Source organism: Vanessa atalanta, chromosome Z, assembly GCF_905147765.1.
Source record: "Vanessa atalanta chromosome Z, ilVanAtal1.2, whole genome shotgun sequence".
NCBI lineage: Eukaryota > Metazoa > Arthropoda > Insecta > Lepidoptera > Nymphalidae > Vanessa > Vanessa atalanta.
Genome location: NC_061902.1, coordinates 9,700,444 through 9,719,052, shown reverse-complemented (window position 1 = coordinate 9,719,052; position 18,609 = coordinate 9,700,444). Strand labels below are relative to the sequence as shown.

Below are 18,609 nucleotides of genomic sequence, written 5' to 3'. Positions count from 1 at the left end.
GAAAATATATCTCTTATTTTTTATAATACTAAAACCAAAAGAGATACAGTATTATGTTGCTTTTTCTTTTAATATTCTTTATCGTTTACTATTATTGCTTATACTAAGTTAATTTTTTAATGAATATACTCCTGTACATTTGGCGCTCAACATGGGTTTTATTTAACCCTCATCGTATTTAAAATATATAATATAAATCTCTTTACAATAATCTCATATCTTTATCTTTCAACAAATATTCTTACTTTACATCCCTTACATATAGCTTTAATTAAATAATATTTTTTTTTATGTATCTGATATAATTTTATCGTATTTTATATTACATTATATTTATTATAGGCAAAAGGATGCGATCCTTACTTTGAAAAGTTAACAAGTTATTAGTAATAATAATATATTTTATGTCAGTTGTTTTGAATTAACAAGTGCAAGAATAAAAGTTGGATTAAATGAAACAAGATACATACGAAACATATTATTATATTTTTTTCCAAATATTACCGAAGATGACGATTACATGACTTATTACTACTAGTCTAGTTCTAAGTACTAGTCCTTATAGTACTAACCGTAGGGTAATACATAATAATACCTAACACTACAAAATATTAAACAGTTACATAATCAATAGGCTTAAGTAGTTATTACGACAAATGACATTAAATTAATAACAATACGCACGGTAATGAATTAGCCGATTACATATATTTTTTTAATATAAGCGAATGGTCAAATAGGCCACCTGATGGTAAGTGGTCACCACCGCCCATAGACATTGACGCTGTAAGTAATAACAACCATTCCTTACATTACACAAATGCGCCACCAACCTTGGGACTTAAGATGTCCTTTGTGCCAGAAGTTATTCCTTGGGCTTACATTTAAGGCTAGCTATTTTTGAATGCGTATACTGTACTAATTTAAAAGTCTTTAAAATATTAGATGAAAACTTCTAACTGGTATGGAATGGACGTCAGACCGGTGATGAAGAAGCTGACATCGAACACCTTAAAAGAGAAAATACAATACATTAGTAAAATTCTAGAAACATAAAACATATTTGATTAACTTCATAAATTAAAATTGAATATTTTAGATTTATCTTTAATTTGTTTGTATAAAGATAAAAAAAAAACCTTATAAATAATAGTATTTGTATCGTCATCTCGGTCTCAAACTGGGCAGACACACATTTCCCTGTCTTTATCTCATTTTAAAGGAGGGCTAAGCCTGAAATCAAAAACAATTTTTAAATATGTTGACAAATGTATACGATCAAACCCTGCCGAAATATAATTTTAATCCGAAACAAATAATTTATTTTTCACTAATGTAACCAGTTTCATGACATTTTCTATTGCAAAGTCTCATTTCATAACAATCAAAAACCAAATTGGAACGATAATAGTAAAAACAATGCAATGTAAATGATTTAATATAATTATAAACTTACTATTTTTCAAACAACTATGCTTAATAAGTTATTGCTTTGATACACGTTCTGTTAAAATGGATTAAAAAAAAAATACTTTAAAAATTAAACACAATACTAAAAGTAAAATAAACGTGATACTAGTGTCAAAACAAGCACTAGTATGTCTTGGTTTCGTGTAAGCTAAAACAGATCGATTTGCGCATGCGTAGCTCTTTGCAATCAATACATTAAAATCCGTCCACAGATTAAGCCAATCAGAAGAGAGTGCAGAGGATCACAATTAATACAATTTTTGGAATTCGAATAAAATATAAATTACTTTAATTATGTAACTATAGTACGAGAAAAGTCCATTTATTTTTCTCATACTTAAATATAACGCAGCAAGTCACGGAATAGAATTTATGTTTTAAAAAGTGTCTGAAATATTATTTGTATTTAAATTTATTATTGTGAACCATATGACTTAATCATTTAAAGTTACTTTTTGAATATTACTTCATACGGCACGACAAATCCGAGTCAAGTTTAGGCCAAGCGGGGTCGAATCGCCATCTTGAAGTTTTTGGCGTGAATAACGTAGTCGCTATGTAGTCTGTGGCGAGATTGATAACACCGAAATGACAACAAACTGGAAACTGAAACTATTACTACTTTATTTCATATTCGAATTCAACCCGAATGACGCCAACAAGGCCCGTAACCATTTATGATAATAATAATACAATTATCATTCCCGACATCATACATATTAGAACGTTAAGCAATAATTAACACGATATTGGAATCGAGTTCTATTGCTTTTTTCCGTTTTTATGTATCTTTTTATTAATATGTAATTTTCATATTATTTTAATTTAGCGTTTTAAATTCACATATAGGCAATTTACTAGAACATCATTGCATATAAGGCTATAAGTATGTTAATTTGTGGCATATTTTTTTTGGATATAGCTAAATAATATTTACTGTCCAGATTATCTGCTATAAAAAAGTTCTTAAAGAGATTTTAATCGACTTCTTTCATCGAAACGAATCAGTTTGCGTATACGTTCATATCCATAAAATATATATATCACATAATTATAAAGATAGAAAAATAGAAACATCGTTTTTTTTAAATTTTTGCGTTAAGTTTTTAAATTAGATTATTTTAATATTATTCTATTTATTTAAAATTTTATTACAGACTATATTTTCAAAATTATTCTATAGTATTTATATTTGTCCTTTTTATAGCATGTGCAGGTGGTCAGACAAATGGGCCATCTGGCCATCACCTGATAGTCAATGGCCACCATTGCTCAAAAACATTAGCCGTTAGAAATTATTTGACATTCCTTAGATCACCATTTTGCTACCAAACCTTGGGAACTGATTTGTTATGTCCCTTGTGCCTTTAATTACACCCTTCAAACCGGAACACAAAAATACTAAGGTATATAAATTGTAATATAAATAAGAGTAATATATAAACGAATTTTTCATTTTTCATTCGGTACTGTTGGGCATGCGCAAAGCTAGCCAGTGTCGCGTCCTAGACGTTTCCCGGGCTAGCTGCATCGATCCATAATGCATTGATATAATCATACTAAAAATAATAATAACAATTCAAATAAAACTAATAATGCTATCTGCATTAGTTTCATCTTTAAACTAAAAAGATATTTTTATAAAGTAAAGCATCACATAATAAATTAATTAATTAATATAAATTAACTAATTTTCTTTATAAGTTTACAAAAAAATAAACTGAACTAAACTTTATTAATTAATTATTTCGAACCAACCGATCAACTGCATTTTAATGTAAATTTGACAATGAATAAGCCAGTAATATGTTATTAAAATATTCATTACAGCATTTTCCTTTTTGGCACAGCAGAATGGTGCTGTCCATCGTCACTTACTATACCTACCGACATATATGTACCTACCTACATATATGTATATGTAGAATCAACAGCTTCTCTTAAGTAGACTCATTCTGATTCGAAAAGTCGAACCTCTCGGTGGTCTGTTTATGTATTGAATTAGAAGGAAAAAAAATATCTTAGAAATAAAATACGATATTAAAATAATCTACGCTGCATAAAATAAGTCTCGTTTGGGTGTACAGTGTAAATCGGCGAATTTGTGATGTCTGTTTCGTGTCGAGTGCATATCACTGTCCAGTGCTTCTTCGTAGAGCAGTCAATTTCTCCGTTTGGTTGTTTTCTATTTGTAAAGTGTATAGGGTTTGTGTAACAGTAATGTATTGTGTCTAATTAAGAAGTCAGATAAGAACAAGTAACTGGAACAAGTTTCTTTGAAAATGCTAGGCCGAAAAAAGTGTGAGTCTTGGAGCCATTTGCTATTGTAGTTTTATGTGTGTGTTTGCCAGTGTGGGTATGTCTATGTATTAAATTTTAATGTATATGAATAAATAAATTAATTAATAATGAATTAGATAAATTTGAATTTGTAATAGACAAAAATAATTGTTATGAATATTCTTTAGAATATAAGCACATGCTGTTTTCTGGAGGCCTCATTAAGGCCTAAAATTTACTTGTATCAATCAAAACATGTGTTTATATTTATCTCATAAGGTTAAGCGTTAGCCAAGTATGCGTACTAAATCATTTTTTGGATAAAACATCATCACACTTCAGCCCCGCTGTTCAATACGAAGAGATGAAAGTATTGAAGTAATATTAGTTTTATGTGGCATGGAGAGTGAAACTGTTAGTATGATGAATAAACTCTTTATATATATGCATGTATACATTATAATATATATATTTTTATAAAAAAATTAAATGAAATAAAACAAATAACGTACTTTATAAACATTTGCTTGGGTTTTTTAAGTGAGACATCGATATGTGTTCGTACAACTAAGACTATTTTTTCCTATCATACTTACAAATAAATCGAAAACGATTTATAAGAATAAGTTGAATGAGCTTTGCAACAGATAACATTCAAACATTAAAAATACCGTTTTTAGTTCGAATACAAGTACTAGAATATCAATCGATACAGCGACGCCCTGGAGCCGCCCACCTGGACGCAGCTAAATATAGACCGCTATATAAGTATAATATGCAACTAATGTAACGAAATTGACGAGATGGTAATTATTTTAATCAGAATATTAAAATGATTTAAAACAAATAATGTTTACAATCGATAATATTTTATACAAAAAGGAACCAAAAAGAATGTATTATGTAAAAATATTATGTAAAAAAATATACAAGGATTTAGTTTTAGTTAATTATATAATTTGAGCTACTCGGGACGTTCATACTTCTACACGAAGACATTCGATAACCGATCTGATGGCCCATCTGCTGTGCTAATGAATCAAACAGCGTCTAATGAAATATACCATAAAAAGCGCGTTTTTCTAATTATCTCGTAATATTCATAAAACTGCTAGTTCAAATTGAAAAGTGTTTAAGTCAATATCTATATGAAATTATAATATTACTAGCCGTGTGCACGATGGAATATCCTATTGGAAATATTATGCAAAAACCTAACAAACCTAATAACCTAAATTAACAAAAAAATTCTCATAGTAATTACTCTATTCGAACTATTCTGAGAAGTATTCATTTTTCATTTGATAGTGTGGGGCATGCGCAAAACTATCCAGTGTCGCGTCCTGGACGATTCCCCGGGCTAGCTGCATCGATCGACATGTACCAAATGCATTGATATAATCTTACTAAGATGAGTTCAATTTTGATAATCACTAGAATTCGTAAGAACAGTTTATATTTTAGCATTATGTTAAACTAAGTATTTCACTTCAATTAGAATCGTTGACAATTTATAAGTACCCAACCTTGCAAAAAAGGGATCTTATTTAAAAAAAAACCCAAATTATTCGTTTATTACAAAATAAGTTATATAACACCTGTCTATGAAAAAAAAGGAGAGATGTTATTTTACTATTTTACTATATTATTGTATTGTATGCACAATGGTACAGTTTAGTTTCTTTATGTCGTGGTTACTTTATTTTTTTACGGCTGAAATATTATAAAAAAATTAAACTAATCTAAGTTAAACTATTCAATACTAAAATTGTTTAAGTTGAGGAAATAAAGGTTATTATTTAAATTTTATGTATTATAATCTATCATTCATCAAATATTGAAAAATTATACACAAGTAACAATTATATACAGCAAAATAACAAAAACATTAAAGAACTCATATCATAAGCAACCGACTATTCTATTCTATCTCTTATGTCAACTAAATATGGCTGCCTCGCCGCGTGTGTCATATATTTTCTTATGCCACGTCGTCTGTCCGGTGACGTCACTTCCCAAGCCACGTCACACAGTCTGCGTTCAACAGTATATTAATAACATAATGCAAGGAAAGGTTATTCATTAATAAAATCTTTTATTGGTCACAAAATATATTATATCATTAGTTTATTAGTTACAATTAGAATTTTAAGAATAACATTTTCAAAATTTTAATTAAGAATGTATAAGGGAAAAAGAAACCAGACCGACTATTAATTATTACACATTGCGATACTAATGTGATACATTAAAAAATAATAATAATATATGAATAAATATCCAAATCGCGATACAACTTCTTTGTCGCCTAGTAACACAACCACAAAACCTTGTGTTGCACGGACCTTTGACCCTTTTCGTCTCTAATACGAATGTGTGAGATTTCCAGGTCTTTTTAATCCATTTTTTTATAGTAATTTAACGACATTTTTTATACTGATAAGTGATAACTTAAAAATTTATATATATTTTTTAATATACTTTAAACGACATAAAAGTCCGTGGCGTTAACTCATTTCCTACTTTCCATATTTGGTGTTGCTAACTCAACTCTTTGTTTTGTCATTTTCTTATGATTTAAATAATAATATAAATAACATTTATGGTAACGGTTCAGTGAAATTATTATTGGAATTAGATTGTATTAACTAAGTCGTTTGTTGTATTAATTTGTAAGCCATTTTTCATTGTTTCAGAGCAATTAATTACCTGTCATACACTATATAAAATAGTATTTGTGTGAAAATTTATGGAGTATTTATTATGATTTTATTTATTTTGTCATTTATTTTTCCTTAAAAGTGGCTTATATTTAATTAATTAATTATTTCTTTGATTTAGAAATGGATTTAATACCTATTTAATTTAGGGTATTTATGGTACTGATACTGGCCACACTCCCTAAACCTTTCATCGTTTCAAGAACTTCAAATCGGAACACAAACATACTAAGGTATATTGTATTATAAATATAAGTAATTTATATATGCGAATTTTTAATTTTTCATTCGGTACTGTTGGGCATGCGCAAAGCTATCCAGCGTCGCGACCTAGACGTTTCCCGGGCTCGCTGCATCGATCCATAATGCATTGATATAATCATACTAAAAATAATAATAACAATGCAGATAAAACTAATAATACTATATATTAGTTTCATCTTTAAACTAAAAACACATTTTTATAAAAGTAAAGCATCACATAATAAATTCATTAATTAATTCAAATTAACTTATTTTGTTTATAAGTTTACAAATAAATTAAACTGAACAAATATTTATTAATTAATTATTTCGAACCAACCAATCAACTGCATTTTAATGTAAATTAGACAATGAATAAGCCAGTAATATGTTATTAAAATATTCATTACAGCGTTTTCCTTTTTGGCACAGCAGAATGGTGCTGTCCATCGTCACTTACTATACCTACCTACATATATGTATATATAGAATCAACAACTTCTCTTAAGTAGAGTCATTCTGATTCGAAAAGTCGAACCTCTCGGTGGTCTGTATTGACTTAGGAAAATAAGTATCTTAGAAATAAAATATGATATTCAAATAATCTACGCTGCATAAAATAAGTCTTGTTTGGGTGTACAGTGTAAATCGGCGAATTTGTGATGTCTGTTTCGTGTCGAGTGCATATCGCTGTCCAGTGCTTCTTCGTATATTAATCAATTTCTACGTTTGGTTTTCTATTTGTAAAATGTATAGAGTTTATGTAGTAGTAATGTTTTGTGTCTAGTTAAGAAGTCAGATAAGAATAAGTAACTGGAACAAGTTTCTTTGAAAATGTGAGCTAGGTCGAAAAAAGTGTGGTCTTGGAGCCATTTGCTATTGTAGTTTTATGTGTGTGTTTTCCAGTGTGGGTATGTCTATGTATTAAATTTTTAATGTATATGAATAAATTAATTAATTAATAATGAGTTAGATAAATTTGACTTTGTAATAGTCAAAAATAATTATTTTGAATATTCTTGAGAATATATACACATGCTGTTTTCCGGAGGCCTCATTAAGGCCTAAAATTTACTTGTATCAATCAAAACATATGTTTATATTTATCTCATAAGATTAAGCGTTAGCCAAGTATGCGTACTAAATCATTTTTTGGATAAAACATCATCACACTTCAGCCCCGCTGTTCAATACGAAGAGATGAAAGTATTGAAGTAATATTAGTTTTATGTGGAATGGAGAGTGAAACTGTTAGTATGATGAATAAACTCTTTATATATATGCATGTATACATTATAATATATATATTTTTATAAAAAAATTAAATGAAATAAAACAAATAACGTACTTTATAAACATTTGCTTGGGTTTTTTAAGTGAGACATCGATATGTGTTCGTACAACTAAGACTATTTTTTCCTATCATACTTACAAATAAATCGAAAACGATTTATAAGAATAAGTTGAATGAGCTTTGCAACAGATAACATTCAAACATTAAAAATACCGTTTTTAGTTCGAATACAAGTACTAGAATATCAATCAATACAGCGACGCCCTGGAACCGCCCACCTGGACGCAGCTAAATATAGACCGCTATACAAAAGTATAATATGCAACTAATGTAAAGAAATTGACGAGATGGTAAATATTTTAATCAGAATATTAAAATGATTTAAAACAAATAATGTTTACAATCCATAATATTTTATACAAAAAGGAACCAAACAGAATGTATTATGTAAAAATATTATGTAAAAAAATATACAAGGATTTAGTTTTAGTTAATTATATAATTTGAGCTACTCGGGACGTTCATACTTCTAGACTAAGACATTCGATAACCGATCTGATGGCCCATCTGCTGTGCTAATGAATCAAACAGCGTCTAATAAACTATACCATAAAAACCGCGTTTTTCTAATTATCTCGTAATATTTATAAAACTGCTAGTTCAAATTGAAAAGTGTTTAAGTCAACATCTATATGAAATTATAATATTACTAGCCGTGTGCACGATGGAATATCCTATTGGAAATATTATGCAAAAACCTAACAAACCTAATAACCTAACCTAACAAAAAATTCTCATAGTAATTACTCTATTCGAACTATTCTGAGAAGTATTTATTTTTCATTTGATAGTGTGGGGCATGCGCAAAACTATCCAGTGTCGCGTCCTGGACGATTCCCCGGGCTAGCTGCATCGATCGACATGTACCGAATTATTGATATATCTTACTAATTTTGATAATCACTAGCATTCGTAAGAACAGTTAATATTTTAGCATTATGTTAAACTAAGTATTTAACTTCAATTAGAATCGTTGACAATTTATAAGTACCCAATCTTGCAAAAAAAAGGATCTTATTTAAAAAAAACCCAAATTAATCGTTTATTACAAAATAAGTTATATAATACCTGTCTATGAAAAAGAGGAGAGATGTTATTTTACTATTTTACTATATTATTGTATTGTATGCACAATGGTACAGTTTAGTTTCTTTATGTCGTGGTTACTTTATTTTTTTACGGCTGAAATATTATATAAAATTAAACTAATCTAAGTTAAACCATTCAATACTAAAATTGTTTAACTTGAGGAAATAAAGGTTATTATTTAAATTTTATGTATATTAATAACATAATGCAAGGAAAGGTTATTCATTAATAAAATCTTTTATTGATCACAAAATATATTATATCATTAGTTAATTAGTTACAATTAGAATTTTAAGAATAACATATTAAAAATTTTAATTAAGAATGTATAAGGGAAAAAGAAACCAGACCGACTATTAATTATTACACATTGCGATACTAATGTAATACATAAAAAAATAATAATAAATGACCTAATGGCGATACAACTTCTTTAGACTAGTAAGACAACTACAAGACCTTGTGTTGCACGGACCTTTGACCCTTCTCGTCGCTAATACAGAATGTGTGAGATTTCCAGGTCTTTTTAATCCATTTTTTTTTATAGTAATTAAACGACATTCTTCATACTGATAAGTGATAACTTAAAAAATATATATTTTTTAATATACTTTAAACAACATAAAAGTGTCAATTCGCTGGAATCCGTGGTGTTAACTCGTTTCCTACTTTCCATATTTGGTGTTGCTAACTCAATTCTTTGTTTTGTCATTTTCTTATGATTTAAATAATAATATAAATAATATTTATGGTAACGGTTCAGTGAAATTATTATTGGAATTAGATTGTATTAACTAAGTCCTTTGTTGAATTAATTTGTAAGTCATTTTTCATTGTTTCACCTCAATTAATTACCTGTCATACACTATATACAATAGTATTTGTGTGAAAATTGATGGAGTATTTGTTATGATAAATTTATTTTGCCTTAAAAGTTAAAGGATTATATTTAGTAAATTTATTATCTATTTGATTTAGAAATGGATTTAACTAATACCTATTTAATTTAGGGTATTTTTGATACCAATACTGGCCACACTCCCTAAACCTTTCATCGTTTCAAGAACTTCAAACCGGAACACAAACATACTAAGGTATATTGTATTATAAATATAAGTAATTTATATATACGAATTTTTAATTTTTCATTCGGTACTGTTGGGCATGCGCAAAGCTATCCAGCGTCGCGACCTAGACGTTTCCCGGGCTCGCTGGATCGATCCATAATGCATTGATATAATCATAGTAAAAATAATAATAACAATGCAGATAAAACTAATAATACTATATATTAGTTTCATCTTTAAACTAAAAACACATTTTTATAAAAGTAAAGCATCACGTAAGACATAAATTTAAATACTTTAAATTAACTAATTTTATTTATGAGTTTACAAATAAATTAAGCTGAACAAAACTTTATTATATATTATTTTCAACCAACCAATCATCTGCATTTTAATGTAAATTAGACAATGAATAAGCCAGTAATTTGTTATTAAAATATTCATTACAGCGTGTTCCTTTTTGGCACAGCAGAATGATGCTGACCATCGTCACTTACTATTCCTACCGACGTATATGTATGTATAGAATCAACAGCTTCTCTTAAGTAGAGTCATTCTGATTCGAAAAGTTGAACCTCTCGGTGGTCTGTAATGACTTAAGAAAAAAACCAAATAAGTATCTTAGAAATAAAATATGATATTAAAATAATCTACGCTGCATAAAATAAGTCTTGTTTGGGTGTACAGTGTAAATCGGCGAATTTGTGATGTCGGTTTCGTGTCGAGTGCATATCGCTGTCCAGTGCTTCTTCGTATATTAATCAATTTCTACGTTTGGTTTTCTATTTGTAAAGTGTATAGAGTTTATGTAGTAGTAATGTATTGTGTCTAGTTAAGAAGTCAGATAAGAATAAGTAACTGGAACAAGTTTCTTTAAAAATGTGAGCTAGGTCGAAAAAAGTGCGAGACTTGGAGGCATTTGCTATTGTAGTTTTATGAGCGTGTTTGCTAGTGTGGGTATGTCTATGTTTTAAATTTTAATGTATATGAATTGATTAATTAATAAATAATGAATAAGATAAATTTGACTTTGTTATAGACAAAAACAATTATTATGAATATTCCTTATAATAGAAACAAATGTTGTTTTCTGTAGGCCTCATTAAGGCCTAAAATTTTCTTGAATAAATCAAAACAATGTGTTTATATTTATCTCATAAGGTTAAGCGTTAGACAAGTATGCGTATTAAAACTTTTTTTTTGATAAAACTTCATTACACTTCAGCCCCGCTGTTCAATACGGGGAGATGCAAGTTTTGAAATAATATTCGTTTTATGTGGGATGGCGAGTGAGTACCTACTAGAATATCAATCGATACAGCGACGCCCTGGAACCGCCCATATAATAACTGGACGCGGCTATATTTAGACCGCTATACAAAAGTATAATATGCAACTAATGTACGTAAATTGACGAGATTGTATTTATTTTAATCATAATATTAAAATTATTTTAAACAATCGATATCATTCTATACAAAAAGGTACCAAAGAGAATGTATTATGTAAAAAGATTATTTAAAAAAATATACAAGGATTTAGTTTTGGTTAATTACATACTTTGAGCTACTCGGGAAGTTGATACTTCTAGGCGAAGACATTCGATAACCGACCTGATGGCCCATCTGCTGTGCTAATGAATCAAACAGCATCTAATAAACTATACCATAAAAACCGCGTTTTTCTAATTATCTCGTAATATTTATAAAACTGCTAGTTCAAATTGAAGAGTGTTTAAGTCAATATCTATATGAAATTATAATGTTACTAGCCGTGTGCACGATGGAATATCCTATTTGAAATATTATACAAATACCTACCGAACCAAATTACTAAGACATTTTTTTTTGTAACCTATAGAAAAAAATCACATTCTGTAATTAAAACCAAATCTAATCTTTGTAAGGAATTAATTTTTAGTAGCGACTTAGCCATTTTAAGTACCCATAAACTAACACCAAAATCCTTATAGAATAATAATATCATATAATTTAATCATTTTTATTACTCGTAGATTACTCTATTCGAACTATTCCGAGAAGTATTAATTTTTCATTTGATAGTGTTAGGCATGCGCAATGATACCCAGTGTAGCGTCCTGGACGATTCCCCGGGCTAGCTGCATCGATCGACATGTACCGAATGCATTGACATAACCTTACTAAGATGTGTTCAATTTTCATAATGTGAATAATAATAAAAAGTGGGAAATTAGCTCGCCTTTACAATTCTAATTCTTTTATTGAAATAGAATTCTAGTATAGGGAACAGAGTAATATTTAATCATAGTAGTCTATATTTGCGCTTGTGCCATCACCCATTAATGGCTTACATTTCTATTTATGTTTGGTTGTATCCATCCATGTTAAGTATGCCAACCTGCAATGCTGAGTATCGAATATCCAAGGTAACAGTAACGCTTGGAAGTGCAGAAAGATCTGCTAGGCGGCGCGAACTGATTATGTAAGCAACAAAAGACGGATGTAGTTGGTGGTTATCTCTCGATATCAGCCTCGATCTATCTTAGGTTATGGTGCATAAAAAAGTTACTATTATTGTTGTAAGTTATGAATTATATATTTGACTAATGTGTTACATTTAAAAAAATATTTTATTATTTTTTTTTTATTACTTTAAGCTACATAAAAGTGTCAATTCGCTGGAATCCGTGCCGTTAACTCGTTTCCTACTTTCCATACTTGGTGTTGCTAACTCAATTCTTTGTTTTGTCATTTTCTTATGATTTAAATAATAATATAAATTACATTTACGTTAACTATTCAGTGAAATTATTATTGGAATTAGATTGTATTGACTAAGTCGTTTGCTGTATTAATTTGTAAGTCATTTTGCATCGTTTCAGATCAATTAATTACCTGTCATCCACTATAAAAAGTAGTATTTGTATGAAAATTGTTGAAGTAATTGTTATGATTTTATTTATTTTTCCTTAGAAGTGTCTTATATTTAATTAATTATTTATTTCTTTGATTTAGAAATGGATTTAATATCTATTTAATTTAGGGTATTTTTGGTAGTGATACTGGCCACACTCCCTAAGCCTTTCAACGTTTCAAGAACTTTAATATTCATTCTTTTTGCATTTTTACATTTTCCGTTTAGCATTGAATTCAAACTTCAAATTCGTTATACTGAATATATCGATGAGTTATCCAAATAGTTAAGTTTCTTAATTCACGATTGGATAGTATTTCAGTGCTTTAAGTTTTGAAGTTTGATAAATATTTTTATAACATGCAAACCAATCTTTAAAAATTGTAAGACTTTAATTACTTTTTTCGCTTAAATGCCTTAGCTTGCAATTCAAAAAGTCGTAATTTATTTTGTGGTTTACAGTTATTTTTGACCTATAGGAATAAGTCTCCGCGATTGCCATTTATTCTAAGCAACACTTTAAGTTTCCATAACGTAAATCATACTTACATTCCTCGATAAAGGTAGGTATTTAAATTTTACATAATTATTGAACCTGTATATCTGTATATTTCGTATTGCAGGGCTTTTTTTTATGTATCACTTGGATTAGAAATTAAAAGCTGAAATGTTAAGTGTGAAAGGGTGCCATATCCTTAAATATTAGAATTATCCATATGTAACTGAAAAGCTTGTAATGTATACAATCCATTGTACAAATCTAATTTACACCGGCCTTGCGAACTTTGTTCTAAATTATTAAATAAAAAAATTTCGTCAGTGACGCTTAAATTAATTTTAAATATTATCATATTTATGATTAATTTATAGTATATATGGATACATGGTTCTAATTTATACTAAATTGATTTTTCAAAATATGACCCACGCTGAATCTATAATTAATGGCATTGCATAATTTTTAGTTAAAGAATAACTCAAAATACTGTAACTAAATTTATAAACTGTAAAACTAATTTAAAATGTGAATATATACTAACAATCTGTAAACTCATCAATGTACATATTTTGTAACTTGTAATTAAATAAAAACTGCTTTCTCTCTCAACCAAGGTTTTTTTTTTATATAGAACAAATATATTTAATTACTTCTAAAGATAATACTGCGTCGATTCTTGTAAGGAATAGTTTCAAAATTATTGTTATCATCGTCTAAAAATAAAATAAAAACTATTATGTATATTGTTTCATTTAATTTTAAATATAAATTTTAACTAATCCTTGTCAATTCAAAACGACTGATGATATAATGGCTAAATCAAAACAAAAACAAGTTCCTTGCAAATAATAAACCATTTTAAGCATTATTCAAAGTGATAACTTTTTAGTTTCTAAAATACAAATCGTGTCATATTGGTGTTCGTATAACACAAACTTTTAGCACAAATATTAAACACAGTAAAGTTGTATTCGGCAATAAAATGAAACTCCGATTTCCCAGGCTACCTATCCTCAATAAACAAATATTTTAACAAAAAAAAACCGACTTCAAATACAGCACTATTCCAAAACAAATTAATATGCATGAAAAGTAAAAAAAATAATTGCGTATTCTTCTACCTATAGCTTAATAATCAATTTACTTTTTCTACTCATCAATATGTACGAGTAGGTACGATCTATGAGTTTACCACGCGAGAAGATAAGTGGGTACATAGCCACTTTAAATCTAACTCAACACATACCAATGAACAACAAACAATGATCATAATATTTTTTAGAGTTCTCCTAAGTAAAATGAAATGAAAAATATTAGAATACTTAAAAGGCGATTTACGATAATATAGTGTAGTTATAATTTTTGTTAGTTTTGGAGTCGATGTCACCCAAGGAAACACTACATAATACCTAGCAAAAATAATACGAGAATACTTTAAGAAATAGAAACTTCTATCATTACATAGTATAAAACAAATTTAGATTGTTTTTTTTTTTATTTAATAATTAGATTGATTTAAGGGGAAGGTTTATATGTATAATACATGCGCAATATAGTAACTTAGAGAAATAGAGATAATGTTAGAGGTTTTCTAAATTGATGTCGTAAACACATTTTTTGTGCTTACATTGCAAACGCTGGCTGAACGCTACAAGATAGATTAAAATAATGTACTAAAATGTTGTACACCTTAAAAAGTTCTTCAAATAAATCAGCAATGGTATATGTCTATTTCTTAGTGATAACCCACAATAACTATTTTTTATATTTCACTTTTTACGAGAAATAATTTTCGAAGCGATTTTAAGCAACACAGCATTAATCCTTATCCAATTAACTAAAATAATAAACTTAAATACATTGTGCATTTAATATAGATCAATATGGCCCTTTACATTACGTAACCAAACTCTTAAACTATCCTTGAAGTATATCCTTTCCAATAAAAAAAGAATCATCAAAATTGGTTGACTTGATATTGAGTTATTCGTCCATTTGTCGCGCACATACTGTATGCAAATTTAAAACTTGGTTTTCTTATAGATACCATCATCAGAACTGGACCAAATTAAAATGGGACCACACGGGAAGCACTAGCTTTCAAACAAAAAAAAGCATACATTATAACCTTGTAATTTTTTTTTTGTTAATATATTTTTTAAATATGTGAATGATTTTTGGATATTGTTTAGTATTCAAATACGTATAATTCAATTAAATTCTTAGTTGTAATGTAATGTAATGTAATGTCAAATAAATTTTGAACACAAATATATTAGTAGCATTTTGCTTAATAATCCTTAACCTAGAACAAACTTCCAATACCTTTTAATTAATGCTTTTTTGACATATATAAATCTACCCTACACATCGAAATGCGGACAATTATAAAACATATTATGGTGTTCTAGTCCACCCCAGCTGCATATGGTCATAATATGGGTAAATAGATAAGTAGTAATCAACTGGTGTTTTCAAACTTGAATCGAAATATGTATGATTATAACCCTTTTTTAGCAATATTGATATAAGTCTACGAAGCTGAGATAGGAGATAATTTGTTGTAGATATCTGCTAATAAGCATAATACTAGAAAGGTAAAAATTAAATTGCAAATGTCCTCACGAAAATATACCCATCTACTTGATTAGTAGAGTTTGGTCATTTTCATAAGATACTTTCACAAATTAATTCGAAGTTAAGCTACAGATATTGAAAATGTTTTCGATATACATGAAATAAGCTTTTGCAGTCTACGTTTTATGTTGAAGGCGTTTTTACTAATCAGGGAAAAGTATTATTTGGGTATATTTCTGAAATATATACTACATGAAACTATCATTTCCATAAAAGAATAAACATTTAATTCATTCATCAGCCGCCCATATTTGTCCACTGCTGGACATAGGCCTCTCTTATTGCGCGCCACTGTGATCTATTTTCGGCTATTGGCATCCAGCTCCTGCTAGCCGTCTTGCGCAGATCGTCACTTCACCGTGCCTGAGGACGTCCTACACTACGTTTGCCGAGACGCGGTCTCTACTCTAGAACACGTTTTCCCCAACGGTAATCGGTTCTACGACAAATAGGGCCGGCCTACTGCCACTTCAGCTTACTAATCCGGTGGGTTATGTCGATGACTTTGGTTCTCTGACGGATCACCTCATTTCTGATGCGATCCCTTAGAGAAACGCCGAGCATAACCCTTTTCATAGCACGCTGAGCGACTTTAAAGCTGGTGAACCAGCTTTGTCGTGAGTGTCCACGAGTCAAATATTCAATAATTAAAACTTTTTAAAAAATAATTTTTATTAAATAATTAACAAAAGTTTACTTAAAACTTAAACTGCACTACTTTGTGTCCTGTGGATGAATGAATTAATTTCCAAATGTTTGGCTTTTTATAGGCAGCTGTTGATGGTGGTGGGACTCAGCGTAAAGTATGCAAATGTTCCATTGTTTCTTAATTACTATATTGTCCCCTTTTGTTTAGTCTTTTATATTACATTCTTCGAAGTCCAGGGTGTTGACACTACATCCTGAATATGATCCTCGTTCGATGAACTGGCATTATTAATATTCCTTTTAAAATTAATTTCTTGCACATGGGTGGCGTGACTCAGGTTTGGGCTCCGTATGTCATGACGGGTAGGACGCACTGATTTAAGACTTTCGTCTTAAGGCACTGTGGGATCGACGATGTGAAGATTTGACGTAACTTCTCAAATTGGGCAGCATTGCATGGCAGCACCTAGCTGAATTTTTCTATTCACCTCGTCCTCAAAGTTGTTTCTTTGAACAACTTCGAGGACGGTATGCATTAGTGAACAATTTGGGGGAAATAACGTCCTCTTGTCTCACTCCTCGATGCAATGGTATGGGATTTGTTTGCTGATTCTATACTTGGACGGACATGGTGGTGGTTTCGTAGAGACATCTTATTACTTAGATGTATCGCCAATCAACTTGGCAACGCTGCAGGGACTCCAGAACAGCCCAGATTTCAACCGAGTCAAAGGCCTTCCCATAGTCCACGAATGCAAGGTACAAGGGCCGATTATACTCATGCGACTTCTGTATAATCTGCCGCACTGTGTGGATGTGGTCTAATTCTGCCGTATCCGCTCAGAAACTCGGCCTGTTCCGGAGGTTGGAGAATCTTCTCGCAAGACGGTTCGTGATCACTCTTGAAAACAGCTTAGCGCAGAAGGGATATGGGTCGATAGTTCTTCAGCAGGGTCTTGACATCCTTTTGAAGAACAAGACAACCACACTCCTACTCCACGCCTCCGGAGTTCTCCCTTTCGAAGAGGACAGAGTTAAAAAGCTTCTGGAGCTCCCTCATCTTCTGCTTTCAATAGCTCTGTTTTAACGCCGTCCTCTCCAGTTTAGTTGCTGTTTCTCTGACGAAGTGACAGGTGGGTTTTCACGTCGTTTCTTCATTAGCCCTAAAGTCTCTTCCGAAAATTTGGACTTCCTTTACGCTGCATGCTTCAAAATCGTGCCTTCTTCCCTGAGAATTCGAACTACATTTTCGAGGTTCTGGTTAACGTCTGTTGTGGTTTTCACGGCAGGGAATCGGTTCTCCAGGTTTGACTGGAATGTTTCAGATCCCGCAATTGTTTGGAGCAGGGTTGGTCGGAGCGTGGTGAAGCACTATAAGAGGTATAACAAAAATAATATTTATCATACAAATATTGTTTTTATTATATCTGTCATAGTATTTCAGAAAATACGTTCCTAAATTTGTTTACACAGACGTATACTTTTAATATATATATATGAATAATAAGCCGGATATTTTATTTTTCAAATTTAGTGTATCTCTAATGGAAGGTAAAATAAATATTTAACTACTTCTTAAAGAAACTCATCCTTGAACTAAACAGTTAGTCGGTCTGAACACTAAGCTAAGTTTTTATTTTTATTTAATACTTATGTATCCAATGTTAAATAAATCATTATGAAATAAATAAAACAAAACACATATAA

General features: G+C 29.8%; 1 long non-coding RNA gene across 1 annotated transcript; it reads right to left on the bottom strand.

The window, feature by feature from the left end:
• Positions 1-467: 467 nt before the first annotated feature.
• LOC125076285 lies at positions 468-1,579 on the bottom strand. The gene is made up of 3 exons (XR_007120303.1): positions 1,457-1,579; positions 1,140-1,233; positions 468-1,010 (listed from the first exon to the last, which is right to left on the bottom strand). It is a non-coding gene; the product is annotated as an uncharacterized LOC125076285 (long non-coding RNA).
• Between the last annotated feature and the right edge of the window lie 17,030 nt (positions 1,580-18,609).